Source organism: Apium graveolens, chromosome 11, assembly GCF_009905375.1.
Source record: "Apium graveolens cultivar Ventura chromosome 11, ASM990537v1, whole genome shotgun sequence".
Classification (NCBI taxonomy): Eukaryota; Viridiplantae; Streptophyta; class Magnoliopsida; order Apiales; family Apiaceae; genus Apium; species Apium graveolens.
This window is the reverse complement of record NC_133657.1, coordinates 4,832,417-4,845,126: the sequence shown is the minus strand read 5'-3', so window position 1 is coordinate 4,845,126 and position 12,710 is coordinate 4,832,417.

Here is a 12,710-nt window from a genome sequence, read left to right as displayed (position 1 = left end):
TGATTTGTGCTGCTCTCTGTAGGCCGGGCACAGTTTGGACCTTCAAGACCGGCACTAATGAGTATCGTCCCTTCCCGACGATCGCTATGAACAGGTATGCCCGTGCATGAAATGCATTTATTTATGCTAATATTTTGCCTTCTTCGCATGCACACGAGGTCACAGTTGAGAGAGCACAGTTGTTGTGGGGAATTCTTAACGAGGAGTACTATGTGGACCTTGGTGAGTTTATCTGCCAAGGAATTCTGAAGTTTTTGAGGGGAGCTAAGCATATGAACATCCCTTATGCATCCACGGTTACAAAGCTTTGCCGAGCAGTGGGAGTGAACTGGCCGGCTCATGAGCAGTTGCAGTTGCCGGCCGCTCCGATTGATTCTGGGACTCTGAATGGGATGCAGGAGGGGACCGGTGAGGGAGGCCGAGGAGCATGGGCTGGGTTATCGTCTTCCAGGAGGGCGTCCAGCACGAGGTGCTACTATGGCTAGGCCTAGGCGTGATGAGGCTGGTTCTTCGAGAGCTCAGGAGGGTGCTGGGATGGCTGATACCCAGTATAGGAGGCTTTCACGGCGGATGAATGCCATGTACGAGACACAGAGCAGGTTTGCTCAAGAGCTCACCCTTGAGTTAGGGACTGCTTTTCGGGGCCTTGGAGCTGATATCCAGTGGCCAGTTTTTGGTGAGGACTCTGCATACCCGCCGCCTGATACTCCACCCACTGAGGGTGATGATGATGATGACTCCGAGTAGGTATACCCTGTGTTCCTTTCTACTACCTTCACTGGGGACAGTGAAGATTTTAAGTTTGGGGGTGGTAGTTAAGGAATATTTGTGTGTGTCATATAGCTGCATATTCATGATAGTTTAGTTCATATAGTTGCATAATTTTTGCTATATAGTTTTTTTTTATTTATAGCTTTATTTGTTTATCATGTCATGTAGCTCATGCATATACCATGATCCCTTTTGCGATGATTTATCGACTGAATTGTGATATTGATGCGAGTGTAGTGATAGCATTAAAGTGATATTGAGTCATGTAGGTTGATATGCATGCTAGAAGCACTTGTAGTTTCACTAAGTCTTAGAGAATGCTTAAGGGCTAGATTGTAGTTATGGTCTGATTGTTTTCGAGGTTAATCTATTTATTATGCTTAGAATTCGATAATAGGTTCTTAGTGATAAAGGCATGAAAAAGAAAAAAAAAATGGTAGTAAAATGGAATTTGTTGCTAGTTGTGGCTAGGCGTCAAATGGCTAGTAGCCGGCTCGCATGTTATGCGAGTAGTCTAGGGTTGAGCAAGATGGAGCGAAACGCACTTGCTCAGAAATTTAAAAAAAAAGAAAAGAAAAAAAAATTCTGGTGTTTATGCATAATTGATCACGAGTGGGCTCTTTGGTATTCGAGTTATTAAGTTCTTAGGGGACTTTGTGCCTAGTGACCTAAGGCATTTAGAGTCTGGGATCCGCTAACCTAACGCTCGTTATATGGATACCATTGTATAAGTCTTTGTGGACCTCACTCATTGCACGGTCAAATAAGCATTGTTGTCGTAAATAAAAAGCATGATTCCATAATAAGCTCCAAAATTCTTGTAGTGTTATATGTCGCTTTGTGCCTAGAATTTTTATTATTTGTATAATCATGTGATTGCCTTGATCATAATTGAGTCATAATAATTGGTCTAGTTCTGAAGCATATCTGTTCTAAAATAATTGAGTCATAACTGCATTTCTGGCTGTATCAGCACACACCACATTTCTGGCTGTATGTTCATTTGCATGAGTTTATTGATCTTTAGTCGCCTAACTGTATTTGTTGAGATGTTGCAATTTGGTTGGTTTGTTCATAGTAAGGGGGATCGCGCTGCATTTTCATATAGATTGCATTCATGCATGTTTTATTTATTTTGAGTCTGTGACGCTTGAGGACAAGCATCGATTTAAGTTTGGGGGTGTGATAAGTGGCATTTATACCACTTAGAACATCTTAAAATGGCTGAAATTGGTGCCTTGAAATCAAGTATTTTGTGTATTTGATGTGTTTTTCTAGTGTTTATGCATTTCAGGGTATTAGTTGCATTTCGGAGGAGTAATCATCAAGAATAAGCCTTGGCATGTGTTCACCATTGAGAGAGGAAAGGAAGGGGCAGATTACGGCGAAGAAACGGAGCAAACTCAGGATTTTTCCAGTAGGGTCTGAGCGCCCGCTCAGCAATGCTGAGCGGCCGCGCAGGAAGCTGAGTGCCCGCTCAGCTATGCTGAGTGGCCGCGCAGGGTCGGGAAAAAAGATAATTTATTTTAGGACTTCTACTTCTGTTTGGCTTCCACTTCTATGTAATCTGAGTTTTATGGGACTATTATATAAGTAGATTTGGAGACGTTTTCACGAGAGAGGATGGTGGTATTAAGCACGGAGCGAAGGAGATAAGGAAGAAGACCGTTTTAGCACACAGCAACGAAGAGGAAGCATTTTCTTGTGATTCTTGTTTTGTTGTAACGTTGGATGCTAGTTTTCTTACTTTGAACCTATTACTCTTGTGACGTACTCTGATTTAATATAATTAGTTTAGTTATTATTTCTTGTGTTTGTTTATCATGATTTCATATGAACCATGATGACGATGAGTTCTATTATGGGCTAATCGTGATCATGGGGTCGTAACGGATTTACTATGGAATTCTTTAGTTAATTGTTTAATACTTTAGTGTGTGATGATTGTATGATATCTAGTATGGTTGTGCGTATTCGTCTTATGTGCGTCGCGAACATAAGATAGGGTGTTAATCTCTTGTGAAGCGACGGTGGATCTTGAGATTTAGAACTTGCCATGCTAGCATAGGTTCATGTATGATGTGCATGATTAGTGGGTAACTCTAACAGTTTTATCCGCCCTGTGTAATCAAAAGGAATAATTGTGCTTAAATCGTTGTGTTGTCAATTTCTGTAGAAATATAGGAACTCAACATAATTGATGACTATTCAACTTCTATCTTAATTGTGGATATTTGGTAGAATGGTATTAGTACAATGAAAGTTGGCTTTATCAGTTCGTGTTATTCGATTAATATCATCATTATCACATGCTAAAGGTAATAACAATAACTATTGAAGGAAGTAGTAATGAAGTTGTGATCTTATGAGTGTTTTAATATTGTTAATTTGAATTGTTAATTAAGTGATTAATTAAGTAATTAATTGTAGTTAATATTTAGTCAACAATTCTAAGTGTTAGTGTCTTAACATTGGGAAGTAATCATACATTGGTGCATGAGTTTAATTAAACAATAATTAGTCTGAGTCTCTGTGGGAACGAACTAGAAAGTATTCTATATTACTTGCGAATGCGTTATACTTACATGAATATTAGCGCGTGTTTTCTCCCTAACAGTGCTTTACTTACAAAAGAACCCAGGGTTTCTAGCAAAACACTAGCTTGATTTTAATATAAAATTAAGTAAGTTTTGAAATATTGTGCGCACTATTTATTTCATTTAACATAAGATATTACTGCATTTCTAATCTGCTTTGTTAACCAAGTAACAAAAATTCAAAAGTTTTATAAAATATCCAAACACATTCACCCCCCTTTATATTGTATTCATTACCTAACAAGTGGTATCAGAGCAAAATCTGAAAGAAAACGGATTAAAGATCTTGGAAGAATGAATACAAAGAAGCTAAGCAGTATTAATATACCATCCTTTGAAAAGCCAACTATACATTATGGAAAAAGAAGATATTGCTGTTTATAAAGATGGCCAATCCATTATATGTTCAGATTCTCAAGAATGGCCCTTTCACCCATGTAAAGAGTTGAGAAATCTACAGATGGAGACATGATCATCCAAGCTCATTATGCTTCTTAGGATCCCTCAAAGTACTCTGAGATTGAAAAAGTGAAAGTCACTCTGGATAGTGGCCTGCAAGTAATTCTGATAGAGTCACTTGACAATGTAATGTACACTAGCATTATCAACTGTGATACGGCTAAACAGATCTGGGAGAAAATAAAAATTCTATGTGAGGGAATAGAGGGAAGTTAAGTCAAATCAAAGGAGAATCTTGGTATCTTAGTATGACGGTTTCAAGGCTAAACCAAAAGAAAGTATAACTGATATTTTTGAAAGATTTAATAAGTTGATCAATGACTTACAGCTTCATAATAAATACTATGAAGCTAAGGAAGTTAACTTGAGGTTTTTGCTCACCTTTCCTAACCATCTAGAACAGAAGATTTCAGCTATAAGAGAAGGGAGAGACTTGAGCAGAATGACACTGGAGGTTTTGTATGGTATTCTAAAACTATGAACTGGAAATGATTCAAAGAAAATCTTTAAGAGCTGGTCAAGGGCACATTGTTGATGGATCAAGTGCACTAGTTATTAATGACAGTCAGTCATCTGATGATGAACTAGAAATCCTGACTCCAGTTATTTCAAGTAATGAGCAAAAGACCAAGGAACCATAAAAGCAAGTCATTCTGGAACTTGAAGAGGATGAATTCTATACCTTGGATGAACTTGATGAGTTAGATCAGTCCATGGCTTACTTAGAAAGGAAATTCTCTAATATTAGAGTAAAGAAGTCAAAGTTCTTCAAAAATAAGGGACAGACATCCAACAAGGACATCAGCTGGAAGGCAAAAGCACAGTACAACTCTGGAAACAAAAATGACTACAAAATAGGATCTGTTGACAGGTCAAAGATCAGATACTTCAATTGTGATGAATTGGGCCATTTTGCTATGGAATGCAGGAAGCCTAAGAAGGTGAAAAAGGACAAGGCCTATCTTGAATTGGAGGCAAAGTATGAGGCTCTTCTAAGAAAGCAACATGGTAAAGCTTATATTGTAAAAGGAAAGAGTTGGGATGATTTAGATAATGATGATGATGAGGAAGTAGGAAACTATGCACTTATGGCCCTGGAGCAAGCAGAGTCATCCTCATCAAAAACACAGGTCCCAACTCTTACCACTATTGATATAAATGAAAGTCAATATAAGGAGACTGTTGAAAAGATAAGCATAGAAATATTCCACATCCATACTAGCATGGTAGCAGCTATTAAGGAGGTCACTAGGTTATCAAAAGCTAATGAGAAGCTTGAGAGTGAGAAACAAGAGTTTGAGATGTGCTAGTGAAATTGAAGTTGTGTTAAGAGAAAAGATAGAGAAGAATGAGGTAAAACTGAAGTCATTCGAGAATGCATCTCAGCTAGTTGGTTAGAAACATGAGAAGAATAAGCCATGTGCAAATATAGCTATTGGCTTAGATCATGATGCATTAAACAGCAACAAAAAGGTTGAAGGTGACAGAGGCAAAACAATTATAGATGAAGATGTCCCAGTTATGTTGAGGAAAGTGGATGTACCTCTGTTCAAGGCATGTGAAGCAAATTTTAGTGAAGTTGAGTTGGTAATAAAGCAAGAGCTGGCTGATGAGGATAATGAGAAGAAAGGCACAGAAATAACTCAAACTCCTAAAGCTGAGAAAAAGCCCATGGTGAATCAAGCTCCCAAGAAACCAATCAAGGAAGTTAAGACTAAGAATGCAGGAAAGAAAAGGAAAATAGAAATGGGAAGGTTGGAATATACAAAGCAATAACTTTGCATTTATTACAGATACTCCCAGGAAACAGTGTCAAAAGTGTGGCTCTGTTAATCATCTAGCTCACCATTACAAAAGGTTGTTAGCAAGCCAGGAGTGGGAGCATGAAAGTATAATGAAGCAATGCCTGATGATCCCTACTCATTTTGTGACAAGTTGATTGCATACCTTGCAATATGAAAGTAATGACAAGTTTTACAAGATGAGAGTAGATTAAGAAAGTCAATATTGAGTCCTCGGCTAAAAAGGAAAATGCACATCAATCAATGAATTCTATTCTTTCTGAATCATAAAATTCTCTGTTAACAAGAAGAATGTACCCAACACTGCTTGGGTTGCTAAACACACTTAATCCTCATTGTGTGCAGGGAAAAATGAAGAAGGTCATATGGATCATAGATAGTGGATGCTCAAGACATATGACAGGTGATATGGCCCTGCTATCACAATTTGAGGAGATGACTGGCCCATTAGTGACTTTTGGACACAACAAAAAGGTTTCACAATGGGATATAGCAAGATAATTTCTGGAAATATTGTCATTGAGATGTAGCACTGGTAGCTGGTCTTGGGGTGAAACTCCTGAGTGTCAGCCAATTTACAGAGAGAGGATTCAATGTTTTATTTGACAAAGGAGAATGCCTAATTGTCAGTAAAAAGATGGGTGAAACTTCTTTGAAAGGAGCAAGGAATAGAAGCTTATTTGTTGCATACCTGGACTCAATAAATGAGGATGGAATTTGTTGCTTCTACACCAAGGAATTTGAAGAACAAAGCAAGTTATGGCATAAAAAGCTCTCTCACCTGAATGACAAGGAAATCAATACACTAGTTAAAAAGGAGTTAGTAAGAGACATGCCAAATCTGGAGTTTGCTTAAAATGAGGTCTGTGAGGCTTGTCAAAAAGGCAAAATGATGAAGTCAAGTCACAAAAGTAAAACTACGAATTCTATAAGTGCACCTATGCAACTTATTCACATTGACTTATTTGGACCAGTTAATGTCTTGTTAATTTCAAGGAAGAAATATGCACTTGTGATGGTGGATGATTACTCAAGGTACACATGGGTAGAATTTATACATTTTAAGGATGAGACTCTACACATCATAATTGAACATATCAAGAAGACTGAAAAGCAGGCTGAAAATCATAATTGTGTGAAAGATTAAGGAGTGACAATGGCACATAATTCAAAAATGCTACTCTAACTGAATTTTGTAAGGAAAAGGGCATTGTTCAAGGATTCTCAACTACTAGAACACCTCAGCAAAATGGGGTAGTTGAGAGAAAGAATAGAACACTAGTAGAGGATGCTAGAACAATGCTGCAAGATGCCAAATTACCAACAAGGTTTTGGGAAGAAGCTTTCAACACTTCATGCCACTCTCAAAATAGATATCTCGTTAACAAGAATCTTGGAAAATAACCCTACTCAATCTTATCTAAAATAAAGCCTACTATGAAATATCTTCATTTGTTTGGAAGTCAGAATCGAATCTTTCTGTTGGCTTTCCCAATTCCATTCGTGAATGATAATTTAAGGGCGTGAAGCGAGCGCTTCTAGCTGCTTCGCCTGCTTCTTATTAAGGCGGCTATGTTGGCGTGGCGGAAATGAACGAAAAGCGAGACGAACGTGCTATTTTAAAATGGATTGATCTTATAGCAGACAACTAATGCAAGCCTAAAAAACGAATCTCATAAGTAAAGGCCTGTTCGCATCATAACTAATAGAAAAAACTACTACTAGACTAGACTAGTAGTTGAGTGCTCCTTGTTGTTCGGATCTTGACCAGGTCCGAGTTTCCCAAGCTCTATGCTGTTGGGGAACTCTGCAAGGGTCTTACCACCTTCTTGATTGACTATATTTGAGTCTTTGGAGTACTTTGGGATATATTCCGCGTCGAGGATTTGTGCTTGTGGGCCGGGGTGTGTTATGTTTTGAAAGACAACTCTGAATATGTGGGAAAATTTGACTCTAAGATTTTTGAAGCAATTTTTCTGGGATATTCATCGGAGAGAACTGCCTAATGTCTATTTGCTTGAATAAAAGAAAATTATGGAAAGCACAGATGTGACTTTTGATGATGACAAGTGTCCAGGCTTGGAATGCCTTGATGAAAATGAAGTTGAGGCCCTGAAATTTGAAAATCTCAACATTGATAGTGATTCTAAGGATGAAGATGAAGTCAAACACAAATCACAGAATGGATGAAGAGTCAACTAAACAAGTGAATCATGAGAATGGAAGCTCATCTCAAACACCTGAATTTGATAGCACAAACTCAAGGGGGAGAAAGAGGAGAAAGTTCTGCAAGTCATGCCAATGGTGAAGAAAATGCAGAAAACTCAAGTCAACAAACTCACGCCAGGAAATGGGATAAGAGTCACACAAGAGAAGCAATTATTGGTGATCCGTATGCTAGAGTGAGGACTAGAAGTGCAACTGCAAATGCATGTCTTCATGCATATTTTCTTTCACAAGTTGAGCCTCAGGAAACTGAGGAAGCTCTACTTGATCCTGATTAAATATCTGCTATGCAAGAGGAGCTAAATCAGTTTGAAATAAATAAATTTTGGAAATTAGTTCTGCACCAAAGAACAAAAGTGTAATTGGAACTAAGTGGGTGTTCAGGAACAAAATGGATGAGAATGGAATTGTAACAAGAAACAACGCAAGGTTGGTTGCAAAAGGATACTCACAAGAAGAAGGAATTGATTATGATCAAATTTTTGCTCCAGTTGCAAGACTTGAAGTAATAAGGATCTTTCTTGCATTTGCTACACACTCAAATTTCAAGGTGTATCAAATGGATGGAAAAAGTGCATTCCTTAATGGTGAGTTGGAAGAAGAATTTTATATGCAGCAGCCACCTGACTTTGAAGATCCAGTATTTCTAGACTTTGTATATAAATTACTTAAGGCTCTCTATGGACTAAAACAAGCACCTAGAACTTGGTATGACACACTGTCAGAATTTTGCTTAAACATGGATTCACTAGAGGAACAGTAGACAAGACTTTTTTCTACAAGCAGCATGGTGGTGATGTGATCCTAGTTCAGATCTATGTGGATGATATCATCTTTGGTTCTACTAATGAAAAGTTTTGTCAATATTCTCAAAGCTCATGTAGAGTGAATATGAAATGAGTATGATGGGAGAGTTGAGTTACTTTCTTGGACTTCAAGTCAGTCGAAGAAGTGATTGAATCCTCATCGGCCAAACTAAGTATATCAAGGATTTATTGAAGAAGTTTGGCATGGTTGATTGTTCACCTGCATCAACACCTATGTCTATAGCTACGAAGTTGGATAAAGATAAAAGGGAAAAAGTGTAGACATTTCAGGTTATAGAGGGATGATTGGATCTTTGCTGTATTGACAGCTAGTAGACTAGACATTATGTATGCAACATTTCTGTGTGCAAGATTTAAGCAAATCCAAAGGAATCACATTTGATGGCTGTGAAGAGAACTTCAGATACCTAAAGGGGACTCCAAACTTGGGATTATGGTATCCTAAGGGAACAAGATATAAAGCTATTATACACAGATACAGATTTTGCTGGATGCAGGGTTGATGGAAAGAGCACTAGTGGAAGCTGTCAGTTTCTTGGAGAAAGACTTGTATCCTGGTATAGCAAGAAACAATAATTTATGTCAACTTCCATAACTGAAGCTAAATACATAGCTGCTGGAAGTTGTTGTGCTCAAGGCTTTGGATTAGAAATCAGCTAATGGATTATAGCCTAGTATTATACAAAATTCCAAATATGTGTGACAATACTAGTGCTATTTCTATTGTGGCTAATCCAGTTAATCATTCTAGAACAAAGCACATTGATGTAAGGTACCATTTTATTAGAGAACATGTTGCAAATGGTACCATTGATAAGTGGATTTTATATTTACTTGAAACGCTTCATTACAAGCTTAATGTGGTATTTTGGACTCAAGTTGTTGGTATTTTGATATTTTTGTGTTATTGCATTTCAGGCATTAGTTAAATGAAGAAAGGAGATTTTCAAGGAATTATGTTGAAAAGAGGTCAGAATTTGAAGCCTAGGACATTCTTAAGTTGTAGAGAATCTCGTTAGCTTCACATGGGCAGTTGAATCGCCTAAGTCTGAATAGCAGAACTCAGATACGGCTAAAAAGAAGAAACTGTAGAAAAGTCCAGAAGTCAGGCGCGGCCGCCCCGCCTTTCTGCCAAAAAAAAACGCCCGCGGTGATTTGAGCGTGGTCGCCCTGCCCTTTTTGCCCCTGAATCCTGATTTTAGTAGAATTTGATGATTTTGAGGGTCCAGATCCACTAGGGGCTTATGTATATTGATAAAAAGATGTTTTTAACAACGAGGAGCCAATGAAGGGTAATAAGAAGACCTAGAGAGCACGAGACGGCTATGGAGAAGAAGACATACTCACACTATAATATATAAATACTCACACTTTATGACCCCACACTTATCACACACACACACACTTACAGGTTATTGTCTTGAAAATGAACCATTCATAGCTAGAGTAATTCAACCATAAAGTGATAATTATTACAACTTAAAGGTAGTTAAGTCTTACCGGGGAGTAACCTTTAAGTAAGGCTAGTCCGTCGGTCAAATATACGTTTCTTGTTTATTACCTTACAAAGTCATACTTATAAATAAGCCGAACTAAAAACAACTGAAAACCGATCCAGCGTATTCGGACTACCTGTGGTACAACACCAAACAATCTACGGAACAGCTGGCCATTCCTACCCATTTTCTGGCTGTGGTTCTCATGGTAGGCATCTGATTCACTGTTGTGTTGGTCAATTTAAGAAAACAAGTGTGAGCTATAATGCCCAGCATAATAATGTATAGTATGAAAATGACTGTATGATAACTTAAGTAAAACATCATATGATAATTACGTTTTATTTAAACTTAGTTTTTCCTTGGTGACACATGAAAGGAATATGTCCTAAGTCCAATCATGTATTAGGATTTAGGAATAACTTTTATGTAATCTGTTTTGATTTCATTGATTTTAATAAAAGACTTGTTTTGTTTTATTACGGGCTCTATCTATTTAAGTGTTTAAATAAGTATACCATAGTTTAGAGTAAAGCTTTTTATGGATTATGATGAGATCATAATAGTAGACCTAAAAGATGATAACTCTAAACTTAAATAGTTCCTGATCATAGGATTACTAACTGGTAATTAATAATCCGCAAAGATCAGTACATACTATGCTTGCTTCATTATGAAGGATGTCTATTCTCATAGACATTTGTGTGGGACACTATAGCTAGTATGTAGGTGCTTAATATAGAATAAGTTCACTGAACATGATCACACAGCTGAACAACTGATGGAGTTCACTCACGTGCAGTAGTTGTTCACATAGTGATAGTGTACAAGTATCCTTAGACTTGAGGTCATCATAGTCATCTTGTGTACACTGGACTATGCTTTGGTTTAGTTCTTAGTCTCCAGGGACAATTATTAGGGCTCTACTGGGTATAGAAATTTTTACACGAAGATAGTGTATGATCAATAAAGGATCTACCCCTTCCAGTGAAGGAAGCGAATGATCAAGGCTGATCCACTTATGCTAGTTCGGGAATCTCTGGCCAGAGTGAATGAAATTAGAAAGAAGTTTCTAATTTGCATAGAATAAGCATAGTAATTGGTAAGCAAGTGATTAAATAAGATAGGCTTGACACGAGATCCATGCCTTATATTAATCGGGACATTGTAGGGTAGAAGGAGTTTATTGTATGGTAACTATTCACTGAATAGGTTCTTGGTATTCTAAGCAGTGAAATTCGTATTATCCGGATAGTCGCGATATGCTGAGAAGTATCCCTCACGATGTAGAATAAATATGATTAATTAATTAATCATATTTAATAAATTAGAGAATTATATAAATAATGATAAAATAGTTTTATTATTATTATTTCTACTACCGGCTTAATATTGAACCTACAGGGTCACACCATAAAAAGAGAATGATTTAGGTGGAGGAATTAATTAATAATGGCTAATAATTATTTATTTATGAAATAAATAATTAATTGGCAAATTTAATAATTGATTAAATGAGATTTAATTGATTATAAATTAATTAAGAAAAGTTCTTAATATTATTAATTAAGAATTTAATTTTTGGAAATTAAATTAAGAGAGAGAATTATTTCTAAAGTGTTTAGAAAAAGGATTAAGAATAAAAGGTGTTTTAATTATTAATGTGAATAATAAAGGGTTAATAATAATAATATTTTATGGGAAAATTTCAGCTGAAAATTTTGCCTATAAATACTATTATAAACCCTATTTTATTCCAACCCCAAAAACCCCAATTTTTAGAAAAAACCTAATTCTCTCCACCTCCTCCTCCTCCTTAACGACGTTTTCTTGGTGGATACCGGTGGAGTGCTTCACGTTTGAGGAGCAGCTGCTAAGGATCTCCGATCGTTGCTTTTGGATCCATATTAAAGGTTAGTATTCGTTCCCTATGTTTTTACCACGATTTATATGCTTTTATTGGATTTTATATGTGTAAAGTGTTTTACCATGCCTCCTGCGATTAAAATCCAACAATGGTATCAGAGCATAGGCTGTATGCATATAGATCTGTGGTAAAATTTTCAGAATTTTATGTGCTTGTATGAATTAATTATGATTTTACAAGTTATATCATGGATTAGTTTTGTCTGATGAGAAATCGTTTCTCAGAATAATTTTGAATATTGATCTGGGTTCTACAAGTGTTGTGGATCGTCTGGGTATTTTTTCATAATTTATGAGTATAGATATTTATTATGAATTTTTTAAGTTGTAATTAAATTCATAATTAAATAAAGATATATATATATATATATATATGAATTGTAAGTATGTTATATATTTGTACATCTGCTGTTGCTGTAACATTCTGTGGTGCACGGAAAAAGAGAAAGACAGAGTACAGTACGGCGGCACGGTGACAAGAAAGAAAAAAAAAAACAGCGATTGACTGAAAAACGGACGGAGGACCGCGCGTGGGGCCACGCGCTGCGTGCCACGCGCGGCGCGTGGTAGAACGCTGATAATGTAATGCTGACGTCAGCATAGGGG